Source organism: Eptatretus burgeri, chromosome 1 (assembly GCF_056783735.1).
Source record: "Eptatretus burgeri isolate ZD-2024b chromosome 1, Ebu_testis_v1, whole genome shotgun sequence".
NCBI lineage: Eukaryota > Metazoa > Chordata > Myxini > Myxiniformes > Myxinidae > Eptatretus > Eptatretus burgeri.
Genome location: NC_140961.1, coordinates 89937899 through 89949958, shown reverse-complemented (window position 1 = coordinate 89949958; position 12060 = coordinate 89937899). Strand labels below are relative to the sequence as shown.

Genomic DNA, 12060 nt, shown 5'->3' with positions numbered 1-12060 from the left:
AAGGCAACATGAGGGGAGGGGAATGGAAGGGAAGGCAGCATGAGGGGAGAGGAAATAAAGGGCAGGCAGCATGAGGAGAGGGGAAGGGAAGGCAACATGGAGGGAGGGGAAGGGAAGGCAACATGGAGGGAGGGGAAGGGAAGGCATCATGGGGGGCAACATGAGGGGGGAGGGAAGACAATGTGGAGGAGTGGAAGGAAAGGAGTGTCAAGAGGGTGGAAGAGAAGGAAGGGTGAAGGGGGTGGATGGGAAGGCAGCTTGAGGGGAGCAATGGCAGCATGAGGAGGAGGGATGGCAGTGTGAGGGGAGGGATGGAAACGTGAGGGGGAGGGATGTCAGTGTGAGGGGGAGGGAAGGCAGCAGGAGGGGGAGGGAAAGTAAGGGAAGGCAAAATGTGGGGATTGGAAAGGGAAGGCAGCACGAGGGCAGGGAAAAAGGGGGAAAGGCAGCCTGAGGAGAAGGGAAAGGAAGGTAAGGCAACATTCGGGGAGGGGACGGAAAGGCATTGAAAGGGGAAGGGAAGGTAATATGACAGGGTGGAAGGGAAGGAAGTGTGAAGGGGTGGAAGGAAAGGCAGCATGAGGGTGAGGGTTGAGGAAGGCAAGGCAGCATGAGGGGAGGGGAAGGGAAGGCAAAATGAGCTGTGAGGAAGGGAAGGCAGCATGAGGGGAGGGAAAGGGAATGCAAAGTGAGGGGAGGGGAAGGTAAGGCAGTATGAGTGGGAGGGGAGGGGGGGAAGGAAGGATTGGGGAAGGGGGGAAGGAAACAGGAGGGAAGGGGGATAACAGCACAAGGGAAGGGGAAGGAGACAAAGGAGCACAAGGGAAGGGGAAGGGGGACGGAAGGATGAGGGGATGGTAAGGGAAGGGAAGGCAGTGTGGGGGGATGAGGAAAGGAAAGGAAGGCAGCATGAGGGGAGGGGAAAGGAAGGGAAGGCAATGTGAGTGGATGGGAATGGAAGGGAAGGTAGCATGAGGGGAGTGGAAAGGAAGGGCAGGCAGCATGAGGGGAGGGGAAGGGAAGACAACATGGGGGGAGGAAGGAAACGCAACATGAGTGGAGCATAAGGGAAGGCAGTGTGAGGGGATGGGAATGAAAGGAGTGTCAAGGGGGTGGAAGGGAAGGAAGTGTGAAGGGGTTGTATGGGAAGGCATCTTCAGCGTGAGGGAAGACAGCTTAAGGGGGAGGGATGTGAGCATGAGTAGAAGGATGGCCATGTGAGGGGAGGGAAGGAAGCAGGAGGGGGAGGGAAAAGAAAGGGAAGGCAAGTGAGGGGAGTGCAAAGGAAGGGAACGCAGCATGAGGGCAGCAAAAAGGAGGGGAAGGCTGAGTCAGGTCAGGTATGGGAGCATGTGCCAACACAGCGCGTCACTGCGTCCACTTTCCGCAGGTACTCCAGGGGCCTCCATCTGGCCTTCCCCCAGGCAGATGCCAGGCCCATCCCCATCTCCTTGAGATGCTGGTCAACCTGCTGCAACCACGAGGCACGTGGACGGCCCATTGGCTTCCTCCACTCACGAGACTCCCTTGCTGAGAGAATCTGGTGAGCAGGATCAGCGTCAGGAAAACGAGCCACATGTCCATACAGCTGCAACTGACGCTCACGGACCATGCAGGTAACAAATCTCATCCGAGTCTCTCTCAGCAACCGCTCGTTGGACACAAAATCTGACCAGCGATAGCCAAGGATTCTCCGAAGAGACCTGGTACCAAAGGAATTAAGTCTCCGTCTCAGATCCTTGGTCAGAGTCCAAGTCTCGCATCCAGAGAGCAAGATTGGAAGCACCAATGACCTGAAGACTCGGACTTTCGTCCTCCCGCACAGGTACCGGCAGCGCCAGACCCCATGATCCAGTGAATCTATGACTCCCCAGGCCCGACCCAGACATCTATTGACCTCTGACTCACAGCCAGCAGAGACATGAATATCACTGCCAAGGTAAGTGAATCTCGCAACGACCTCAACATCCTCACCACAAACAGACACAGACAGGACAGCAGCATCCAAGATGTCATTGAAAGCCTGGATCTTAGTTTTGACCCAAGAAACCCGTAATCCCAGCGGCTCCAACTCCTCATTCAGCACCTCGAGGGCCCCAAAAGTATATCTAAAGTCTCCGCAAAGATGACTGCATCATCTGCGAAATCAAGGTCCGAGATCTTGACATTCCCAAACGATGCACCGCAGCTTGATCTTTCCGACATCCTCCTTAAAATCCAGTCCATACAAGTGCTGAAAATGTGGGGGCCAGTACACACCCCTGACGAACTCCAGTAACAACTGCAAATAAGTCAGAGATGGTACCACGACACTTCACAGCACTCTCAGTACCAGAGTCGAGTTCAGACATCAGATCGATCAGTTTTGGTGGCACCCAACGAAGACCAAGAATCCTCTAGAGGGCATCCCGATTCATTGAATCGAACGCTTTACAGAGATCAACATAGGCTGCAAGCAGCCGCTGCCGAAACTCTCATCTGCATTCGGTGAGGACACGCAGAGCAAGGATACGGTCAATCATTGACGTCTTTGGTGTAAAGCTTGACTGCTCTGGACGCTGGTGCTCAAGAAGATGGTGGCGAACCCGATCAAGAATTATCCAAGCAAAGACCTTGCCCGGCACTGAGAGCAGCGTCACCCCTCGGGAGTTGTTGCAGTCTTGGCGATCACCATTCCCTTTCCAGAAAGGGACAACAAGGCCCCTCTTCCAATCAGTTGGGAAGATGCGTGTGTTCCACACAGAGCACAAAACTGCATGCAACGACATGAGTGCAGCATTTCCACCAGCCTTGAAAGGTTCAGCATGGATGCCACAGATCCCTGGAGCTTTACCCTGTTTCAACCGGTTCACCCCAGCCCGTGTTTCCACAAGCGAAGGTGGACCACAGTTGATTGGAGGGTCAGCAACAGGGATTGTAACACCATTGACGTCCAACTCGACAGGTGGTGGATCAGCCTGGTACAACCGCTCAAAGTAACCGGCCCAGCGGGCCTTCACTTCAGACTCCTCTGTTAAGAGCCGACCATACTCTGCTCTAACTGCAGTGCTCCGAGGGATGGGCTTTGATGAACGCAATGCGCGAATTCCCCTGTAAGCGAGACGAGAATCACCTGTCCACAGGTGATGCTCTACCCCCTCACAGATCCCTCGCACATAGGCCTCCTTGTCCATCCTTAGTGCACGTACAATTTTACGCCTCAGCTCCGTGAACAGCTCAGCTCTGCCATTCAGCCTGGCTCTGCGACTCTGGTCAATGGTATCCAGTGTCCCTTGAGAGACAAAATTCTTCTTTGCCCTGTGGTGAGTTCCAAGACATCCACCGGCAACATCAAGGACGGTGGTCTTGAAGGTATTCATAACTCTTCAGGACCTCCCAAAGCACCTAGACACCCCAAATGTCCAAACTGTCTGTTCGCAAACTCCTCAGCTACTCTCTCATCCTTGAGCTTGCCAACATCCAGCCGAGGCTGGGATGGTACCATTCTCCAGGATTTAAGGTGCAGCTTTGGAGTTGCTACAACAAGCCGGTGGTCAATATTGAGGAACTGAGCACTCCGGTAGACCCTGCAGTTCTGGATCATCCTCCAGTGACCGTCAACGAGGACATGGTCAATCTCCTTTGCCACACCGCCAGCGTTGGAATACCAAGTCCAGCGATGAGCTTGTGGGCGCTGAAACCATGAACCGGCCACCCTAAGTCCATGACTTCTTGCAAAGTCAAGGAACTTAGTGCTATTCTGATTCATAGTTCCTGACCCATGGGGACCAACACACGTCTCATAACCATCCCAATCAGTTCCAGTCGATGCGTTGAAATCCCCCAAGACTAGAAGTGTATCTCGTCTGGGGCACTGATCAACCACAGACTCGAGTGTGACGTAGAATATGTCCTTCATGGTGAGGTCACTCGCCTCAGTCGGAGCAGAGACAGAGACCAGGGAAATGACACCGAAGGAGTGACGAATCCTTAGTCTCATAATACGCTCGTTGACCGGTGTTACCTCAATTATCATTGGGGTCAGCTTATTGGACACAGCTACAGCAACTCCTTGAGTCTGGTAACCATCAGAGCGACCAGACTAATAGTAGGTGTAACCACCCATCATTATCTCGCCGCAATCCGGTCTCTGAACCTCAGAGAGTGCTGCAATACCGATGTCGAAACGCTTGAGCTCAGATGATAACAGAGACAGGTGATCATCCTCTCTTAGGGATAGGACATTCCAGGCACCCACCCAAAGGGACCGCCTCAGGTTAACCCAAGGAGACCGCTGTCTGGTGGACGATACCTCAGCACCACTCCGACACACTCTCCCGCAATCTGACCCAGGGATGTTACCCCGTGGTTTCCCTCCTTTCATCAAAGATTGGGGGTCCTGAAGGCTTTGCCCCAATCCCGCCAGTGAGGGGAGTGGAAAGGAAGGGAAGACAGCATGAGGTGAGGTGAAAGGAAGGGAAGACAGCATGAGGGGAGAGAAAGTAAGGGAAGGCAGCATGAGGGTAAGGGAAAGGAGGGGAAGGCAGCCTGAGGAGAAGGGAAAGGAAGGGGAGGCAGCATGAGAGGAGAGGTATGGAAGGAAAGGCAGCATGAGGGGAGGGGAAGGGAAGGCAACGTAAGGGGAGGGGAAGAGAAGGCAGTATGAGGGGTCTTAAGGGAAGGAAGTGTGAAGGGGTGGAAGGGAAGGCAGCATGAGGAGCAGAGAAGGAAAGGCAATGTGAGGGGAGGTGAAGGAAAGGCAACATGAGGGGAGGGGAAGGAAGTCAACATGAGGGGGAGGGATGGCAGTGTGAGGGGAGGTAAGGGAGCGTGAGGGAAGGGGAAAGGAAGGGAAGCATCTTGAGGGGAGGAGAAAGGAAGTGAAGGTAGCATGAAGGGAGAGGAAATGAAGGCAGCCTGAGGAGAGGGGAAAGGAGTGGAAGGCAGCATGAGTGGAGGGGAAGGGAAGGTAGCGTAAGGAGATGGGAAGGGAAGGCAACATGAGGAGAGGGGAAGGGAAGGAAGCATGAGGGGGAGGGAAGGCAGAGTGAGGGGGAGTAAAGGCAGTGTGACGGAAGGTGAAATGGAAGGGAAGGCATCATGAGGGGAGGAGAAAGGAGGGGAAGGCAGAGTGATGGGAGGGGAAATAAGGGAAGGCACCATGAGGGGAGGGGAATTGAAGGGAGGGGAATGGATGTGAAGTCAGCATAATGGGAGGGGAAAGGAAGGCAGCATGAGGGGAGAGGAAGGAAAGGCAGTGTGAGGGGAAGGAGAAGGGAAGGCAGCATCAGGGGGAGGGAAGGCAGCATGAGGGGAGGAAAGGGGGGAATGCAGCATCCCAGGGTGAAAATGCTTTCAATCATTAATTGCAAAAGTGAATTTGTTGCAGTTGCAGACTTTGGTTTCTTTGAATCCACTTTCCCAACCGTCACTTCGAGGTACTCTCTCTGGTGTTTGTTTTTCAAAGGTTTTAGCATTTTGGACTTACTGTATTGCAGTGATGAGCAATGTCTCTTGAACAAAGTGAGCATCCAACTTTCAGAGTGTCTTCTTTAACATTCTCAAAATAGTTTCTCACACTGCACTTCTGGACGTTTTTAATGATGTGTTGTCAACATATTATCAGTTCCTACCTATCCATCAGCAAAGCAATCAACATACTTTACTGGCCAACTCTAAATACGTAATGATTCATTTTAAAGGAACATGCCCTTTGGGCGTGTTTACATTTCAAGTGACTTGCTTTTGCTGCTATATTGTGAATGGACCGCTCGAGAGGTGTGTTCCTTTTCAATTAATACTTTACCAGGCCATCTGTAACTGGAACATACCCAACAGGGACAAAAAAACCCTGCTCATTTCTTCGAAGTAGGAATTACTTTATAAAGGATAAATAAATAAGGCCATTGATTGTCTTCAAAAGGGGTGTTTTATTGAACGCAAGTAGCCAATTTTCACCCATGCACTCCCTTGGAGTTCCCTTGGTATGCATGCAAAGTTTGGTGATGTTAGGTTTCATGGTTTTGGGGTTATGGTGGAGACGCACTGACACACACATATTAATATTAACCACTTGAGCTTTTGTCATCAAATTTTAAACGAGAAAGTCACTCGGAAGAGCCCGTATCTCTGCTGGGCTGAACAGTTTACTTTTTGTGTCCCACTGATAGGCCGGATCTGGATCCAGAGCTGAACCAAAGTATATTCAGCCTGTTTTTGTCACCTACCCAATTCATCCACCAAGTTTAATAATAATTCATCCACAACTTTTGAAATATCTTGCTATATATCGTTTGTGGCCCCATCGCTCAATGATGACAAATCATTTGAATATTAAAAAAATTTTTATCGTGTCTGAATCTGGATCCATATATTCACAAAAATAGAATCAAACTTAGTCCTTGTCACACACCCTACTTCTCCACCAAGTTTCATCCAAATCCATCCATAACTTTTTGAGAAAGCATTCTAAGTATCGTTTTTGGCCCGATCACGCAATGGTGAAGAATTACATTGTGGAATTAAAAACATTCACATAAGCCGGATCCAGATAATCACCAAATTCGAATCAGTTCACCCTGGTCACACCCACACTCATAACCTGTCCACCAAGTTTCGTCTGAATCCATCCTGAACTTTTTGAGATATCCTGTTCACAGACAGATAAACATACAGACAGAGATGAGAACATAACCTCCATCCACCTTCAGTGGTGGAGGGAATTATTGGAATTTTTTTCATTTAATGCCCTTCAACACATTGAGTGAACACTTATAATGTGCATCACTCCCATTTGCCAAGCAAGTATGAATGCACAAATGAAATTTTACCCTTCAATGAGCAAATCTAAGTTAATTTCTAAGACATTTTGGGAAACCCCACTGAAGGAGAAAAATCGTCGCTGGCAGTGGGACAAGATTTTCAATTCCGTTTGCCAGGTACGTGTTATCTCGTAGGACTATTTTTCGCACTAAAATCGACATTGCAATAATGGTAGATCGTGTGCAAAGAGTCACGTGTTTTTTTTTCGTTGCTACGATAATTACCCTTCAAAATGGCACATATGAATACAGATGAAGTGGAAAAACTTCTCATGGAGACTGATAATGATGACAGTCACAATCCGGATGTGGACTCTGATGAAAGGATGTGAGGTGGGTGGGTGAATGAAAGGATGCGAGGTGGGTGAAAGGATGCGAGGTGGGTGAAAGGATGCGAGGTGGGTGGGTGGGTGGGTGGGTGAAAGGATGCGAGGTGGGTGGGTGGCTGGGTGAAAGGATGCGACGTGGGTGGGTGAAAGGATGCGAGGTGGGTGGGTGAAAGGATGCGAGGTGGGTGGGTGAAAGGATGCGAGGTGGGTGGGTGAAAGGATGCGAGGTGGGTGGGTGAAAGGATGCGAGGTGGGTGGGTGAAAGGATGCGAGGTAGGTGGGTGGGTGAAAGGATGCGAGGTGGTTGGGGGGTGGGTGAAAGGATGCGAGGTGGTTGGGGGGTGGGTGAAAGGATGCGAGGTGGTTGGGGGGTGGGTGAAAGGATGCGAGGTGGTTGGGGGGTGGGTGAAAGGAAGCGAGGTGGGAGGGCGGGTGGGTGAAAGGAAGCGAGGTGGGAGGACGGGTGGGTGAAAGGATGCGAGGTGGGTGGGTGGGCGGGTGAAAGGATGCGAGTTGGGTGGGTGAAAGGATGCGAGGTGGGTGGGTGGGCGGGTGAAAGGATGCGAGTTGGGTGGGTGAAAGGATGCGAGGTGGGCGGGTGGGTGGGTGAAAGGATGCGAGGTGGGCGGGTGGGTGGGTGAAAGGATGCGAGGTGGGCGGGTGGGTGGGTGAAAGGATGCGAGGTGGGCGGGTGGGTGGGTGAAAGGATGCGAGGTGGGCGGGTGGGTGGGTGAAAGGATGCGAGGTGGGCGGGTGGGTGGGTGAAAGGATGCGAGGTGGGCGGGTGGGTGGGTGAAAGGATGCGAGGTGGGCGGGTGGGTGGGTGAAAGGATGCGAGGTGGGCGGGTGGGTGGGTGAAAGGATGCGGGGTGGGCGGGTGGGTGGGTGAAAGGATGCGAGGTGGGTGGGTGGGTGGGTGAAAGGATGCGAGGTGGGTGGGTGGGCGGGTGAAAGGATGCGAGGTGGTTGGGTGGGTGGGTGAAAGGATGCGAGGTGGGAGGGCGGGTGGGTGAAAGGATGCGAGGTGGGTGGGTGGGTGAAAGGATGCGAGGTGGGTGGGTGGGTGGGTGAAAGGATGCGGGGTGGGTGGGTGGGTGGGTGAAAGGATGCGAGATGGGTGGTGGGTGGGTGAAAGGATGCGAGGTGGGTGGGTGGGTTGGTGAAAGGATGCGAGTTGGGTGGGTGGGTGGGTGGGTGGGTGGGTGAAAGGATGCGAGGTGGGTGGGTGGGTGGGTGAAAGGATGCGAGGTGGGCGGGTGGGTGGGTGAAAGGATGCGAGGTGGGCGGGTGGGTGGGTGAAAGGATGCGAGGTGGGCGGGTGGGTGGGTGAAAGGATGCAAGGTGGGCGGGTGGGTGGGTGAAAGGATGCGAGGTGGGCGGGTGGGTGGGTGAAAGGACGCGAGGTGGGTGGGTGGGTGAAAGGATGCGAGGTGGGTGGGTGGGTCGGTGGGTGAAAGGATGCGAGGTGGGTGGGTGGGTGGGTGATAGGATGCGAGTTGGGTGGGTGATAGGATGCGAGTTGGGAGGGTGGGTGGGTGAGAGGATGCGAGTTGGGTAGGTGGGTGGGTGATAGGATGCGAGTTGGGTGGGTGGGTGATAGGATGCGAGTTGGGTGGGTGGGTGGGTGATAGGATGCGAGTTGGGTGGGTGGGTGGGTGATAGGATGCGAGTTGGGTGGGTGATAGGATGCGAGTTGGGTGAGTGGGTGGGTGATAGGATGCGAGTTGGGTGGGTGACGGGAAAGGATGCGAGTTGGGTGGGTGGGTGGGTGAAAGGATGCGAGGTGGTTGGGGGGTGGGTGAAAGGAAGCGAGGTGGGAGGGCGGGTGGGTGAAAGGATGCGAGGTGGGTGGGTGGGCGGGTGAAAGGATGCGAGTTGGGTGGGTGAAAGGATGCGAGGTGGGCGGGTGGGTGGGTGAAAGGATGCGAGGTTGAAAGGATGCGAGGTGGATGGGTGGGTGAAAGGATGCGAGGTGGGTGGGTGGGTGGGTGAAAGGATGCGGGGTGGGTGGGTGGGTGGGTGAAAGGATGCGAGATGGGTGGTGGGTGGGTGAAAGGATGCGAGGTGGGTGGGTGGGTAGGTGAAAGGATGCGAGTTGGGTGGGTGGGTGGGTGAAAGGATGCGAGGTGGGTGGGTGAAAGGATGCGAGGTGGGTGGGTGAAAGGATGCGAGGTGGGTGGGTGAAAGGATGCGAGGTGGGTTGGTGGGTAGGTGAAAGGATTTGAGGTGGGTGGGTGAAAGGATTTGAGGTGGGTGGGTGAAAGGATTTGAGGTGGGTGGGTGAAAGGATGCGAGGTGGGTTGGTGGGTAGGTGAAAGGATTTGAGGTGGGTGGGTGAAAGGATTTGAGGTGGGTGGGTGAAAGGATTTGAGGTGGGTGGGTGAAAGGATGCGAGGTGGGTGAAAGGATGCGAGGTGGGTGAAAGGATGCGAGGTGGGTGAAAGGATGCGAGGTGGGTGAAAGGATGCGAGGTGGGTGAAAGGATGCGAGGTGGGTGAAAGGATGCGAGGTGGGTGAAAGGATGCGAGGTGGGTGAAAGGATGCGAGGTGGGTGAAAGGATGCGAGGTGGGTGAAAGGATGCGAGGTGGGTGAAAGGATGCGAGGTGGGTGAAAGGATGCGAGGTGGGTGAAAGGATGCGAGGTGGGTGAAAGGATGCGAGGTGGGTGAAAGGATGCGAGGTGGGTGAAAGGATGCGAGGTGGGTGAAAGGATGCGAGGTGGGTGGGTGGGTGAAAGGATGCGAGGTGGGTCGGTGGGTGGGTGAAAGGATGCGAGGTGGGTCGGTGGGTGGGTGAAAGGATGCGAGGTGGGTGAAAGGATGCGAGGTGGGTGAAAGGATGCGAGGTGGGTGGGGGAAAGGATGTGAGGTGGGTGGGTAGGTGGGTGAAAGGATGTGAGGTGGGTGGGTGGATGATGAGGTGGGTGGGTGGGTGAAAGGATGTGAGGTGGGTGGGTTGGTGAAAGGATGTGAGGTGGGTGGGTGGGTGGGTGAAAGGATGTGAGGTGGGTGGGTGGGTGGGTGAAAGAATGCGAGGTGGGTGGGTGGGTGAAAGGATGTGAGGTGGGTGGGTGGGTGGGTGAAAGGATGCGAGGTGGGTGGGTGAAAGGATGTGAGGTGGGTGGGTGGGTGAAAGGATGCGAGGTGGGTGGGTGAAAGGATGCGAGGTGGGTGGGTGGGTGGGTGGGTGAAAGGATGCGAGGTGGGTGGGTGGGTGGGTGGGTGAAAGGATGCGAGGTGGGTGGGTGGGTGGGTGGGTGAAAGGATGCGAGGTGGGTGAAAGAATGCGAGGTGGGTGGGGGAAAGGATGCGAGGTGTTTGGGTGGGTGGGTGGAAGGATCTGAGGTGTTTTCGTGGGTGGGTGGAAGGATGCGAGGTGTTTGGGTGGGTGGATGGAAGGATGCGAGGTGTTTGGATGGGTGGGTGGAAGGATGCGAGGTGTTTGGGTGGGTGGGTGGAAGGATGCGAGGTGTTTGGGTGGGTGGGTGGGTGGGTGGAAGGATGTGAGGTGTTGGGGGGGGGGGGTGGAAGGATGCGAGGTGGGTGGGTGGGTGGAAGGATGCGAGGTGGGTGGGTGGGTGGAAGGATGCGAGGTGGGTGGGTTGGTGGAAGGATGCGAGGTGGGTGGAAGGATGCGAGGTGGGTGGAAGGCTGCGAGGTGGGGGGAAGGCTGCGAGGTGGGTGGAAGGACGCGAGGTGGGTGGGTGAAAGGAGGCTGGAGGAGGGGGTCGGAGGTGAGTGAGAGAGGACACGAGGGGAGAGGGAGAGACAGAGACAGAGGAGGTGGGGGAGGGGAGGGTGTGGAGGGAGAGAGAGAAAGCCAAGGGAGGGTGGAGTTGGAGTTGGAGGCAGGTGAAGTGACAGGAGACCTTGGTGTCGAGCGTTCCAACCGCTGAAGACGAGGATCGCTGATTTACAAGCTCATCATAATACATTTCCTCCACTCACTGAAGCATAAGCAATCCTTCAAATTATATTACTCGCAAATTCATTCATTCGTTTTTCAATTGATTTTTATCAAATCAATCACTCCAATTGCCTTCGAGTTCACGAGTCAGGATAGGCGCGGCTGCTTCATGAAAACACACCCCTCGACAAATATAAAAATTATAATACATTTTGTGACTAAATGACTACATCGACAAATCGCGTTGTCTTCAACAGGATAGAGAACGATAACGGCGGGTTTGTGGGATACACAGTGTTTGTACGTGGTGACGTTCATGCCATATATCGGATCAGCACCGTTCGCAAAACGGTAACGATTGAAAGAGACAACGGTGACAGAGTAACGACAACGATGGGAAGTGGAAGAGAGGAAGGACAGAAGCGAAGTGGGAATGAAGAGTGAGAAGATATTCGGACAGTCTCACCTGAGTAAGCGGTGAGAACGAGCCAAGTGCGCATGCGCATCTGTCCGTTCGATTTGGAGAATCTTCCTCTTCAGTCATTCGGAGTTGGATCTTCTCAGCAACGTCAAATCTGAACGACGTCCTTCTCCTCCTTCCTTTCATCAAACCATTAAAAATATTATAAAAATCCGAACTTCATTCGGTCTGTGTCCTCGTCACGTGTGAAACCGACCTTGGACATTCATTTGGCCTTTTTGACTAGTTGTATTTTCATATTTCATGTCTTCGCCAAGATACCTGCTTGTTCAATCAGTTTACACCTTGTTTTAGGCATTTCAATCAAATTTAATTCAAGCGATACGTATTAATCTCAACATGTAAAAGTGAAACGTTTGTTTTTTGTTTGCTTTCTTGTTTATGACATTGCTGCTTTGAGTTCCCAAGGATAATCATGTCGAAACTTTTTAGGATCATATTTATGACCGTGATGCACAAAAATAAATGGGGTTAAAAAAATGATAAAATAAAAAAAACACTTATGAGGAGGTCACTTGGGCCGTTATTGCCGTGTTTCACTCCA

General features: G+C 53.3%; 1 protein-coding gene across 3 annotated transcripts in view; it reads right to left on the bottom strand.

The window, feature by feature from the left end:
* MAPRE3 (microtubule associated protein RP/EB family member 3) overlaps positions 1-12060 on the bottom strand; it is a 134751-nt gene that overhangs the window by 107358 nt on the left and 15333 nt on the right. Inside the window, exon 1 of one of the 3 annotated variants that reach the window (XM_085891427.1) lies at positions 11502-11613. The exons of 1 other annotated variant lie outside the window; for it this stretch is intronic. The gene's annotated coding sequence lies outside the window, so the exon portion shown is untranslated. Of the gene's footprint in view, positions 1-10997; positions 11142-11501; positions 11614-12060 lie in introns of those variants that run through there. One more of the 3 variants, XM_085891436.1, reaches the window with a different exon arrangement.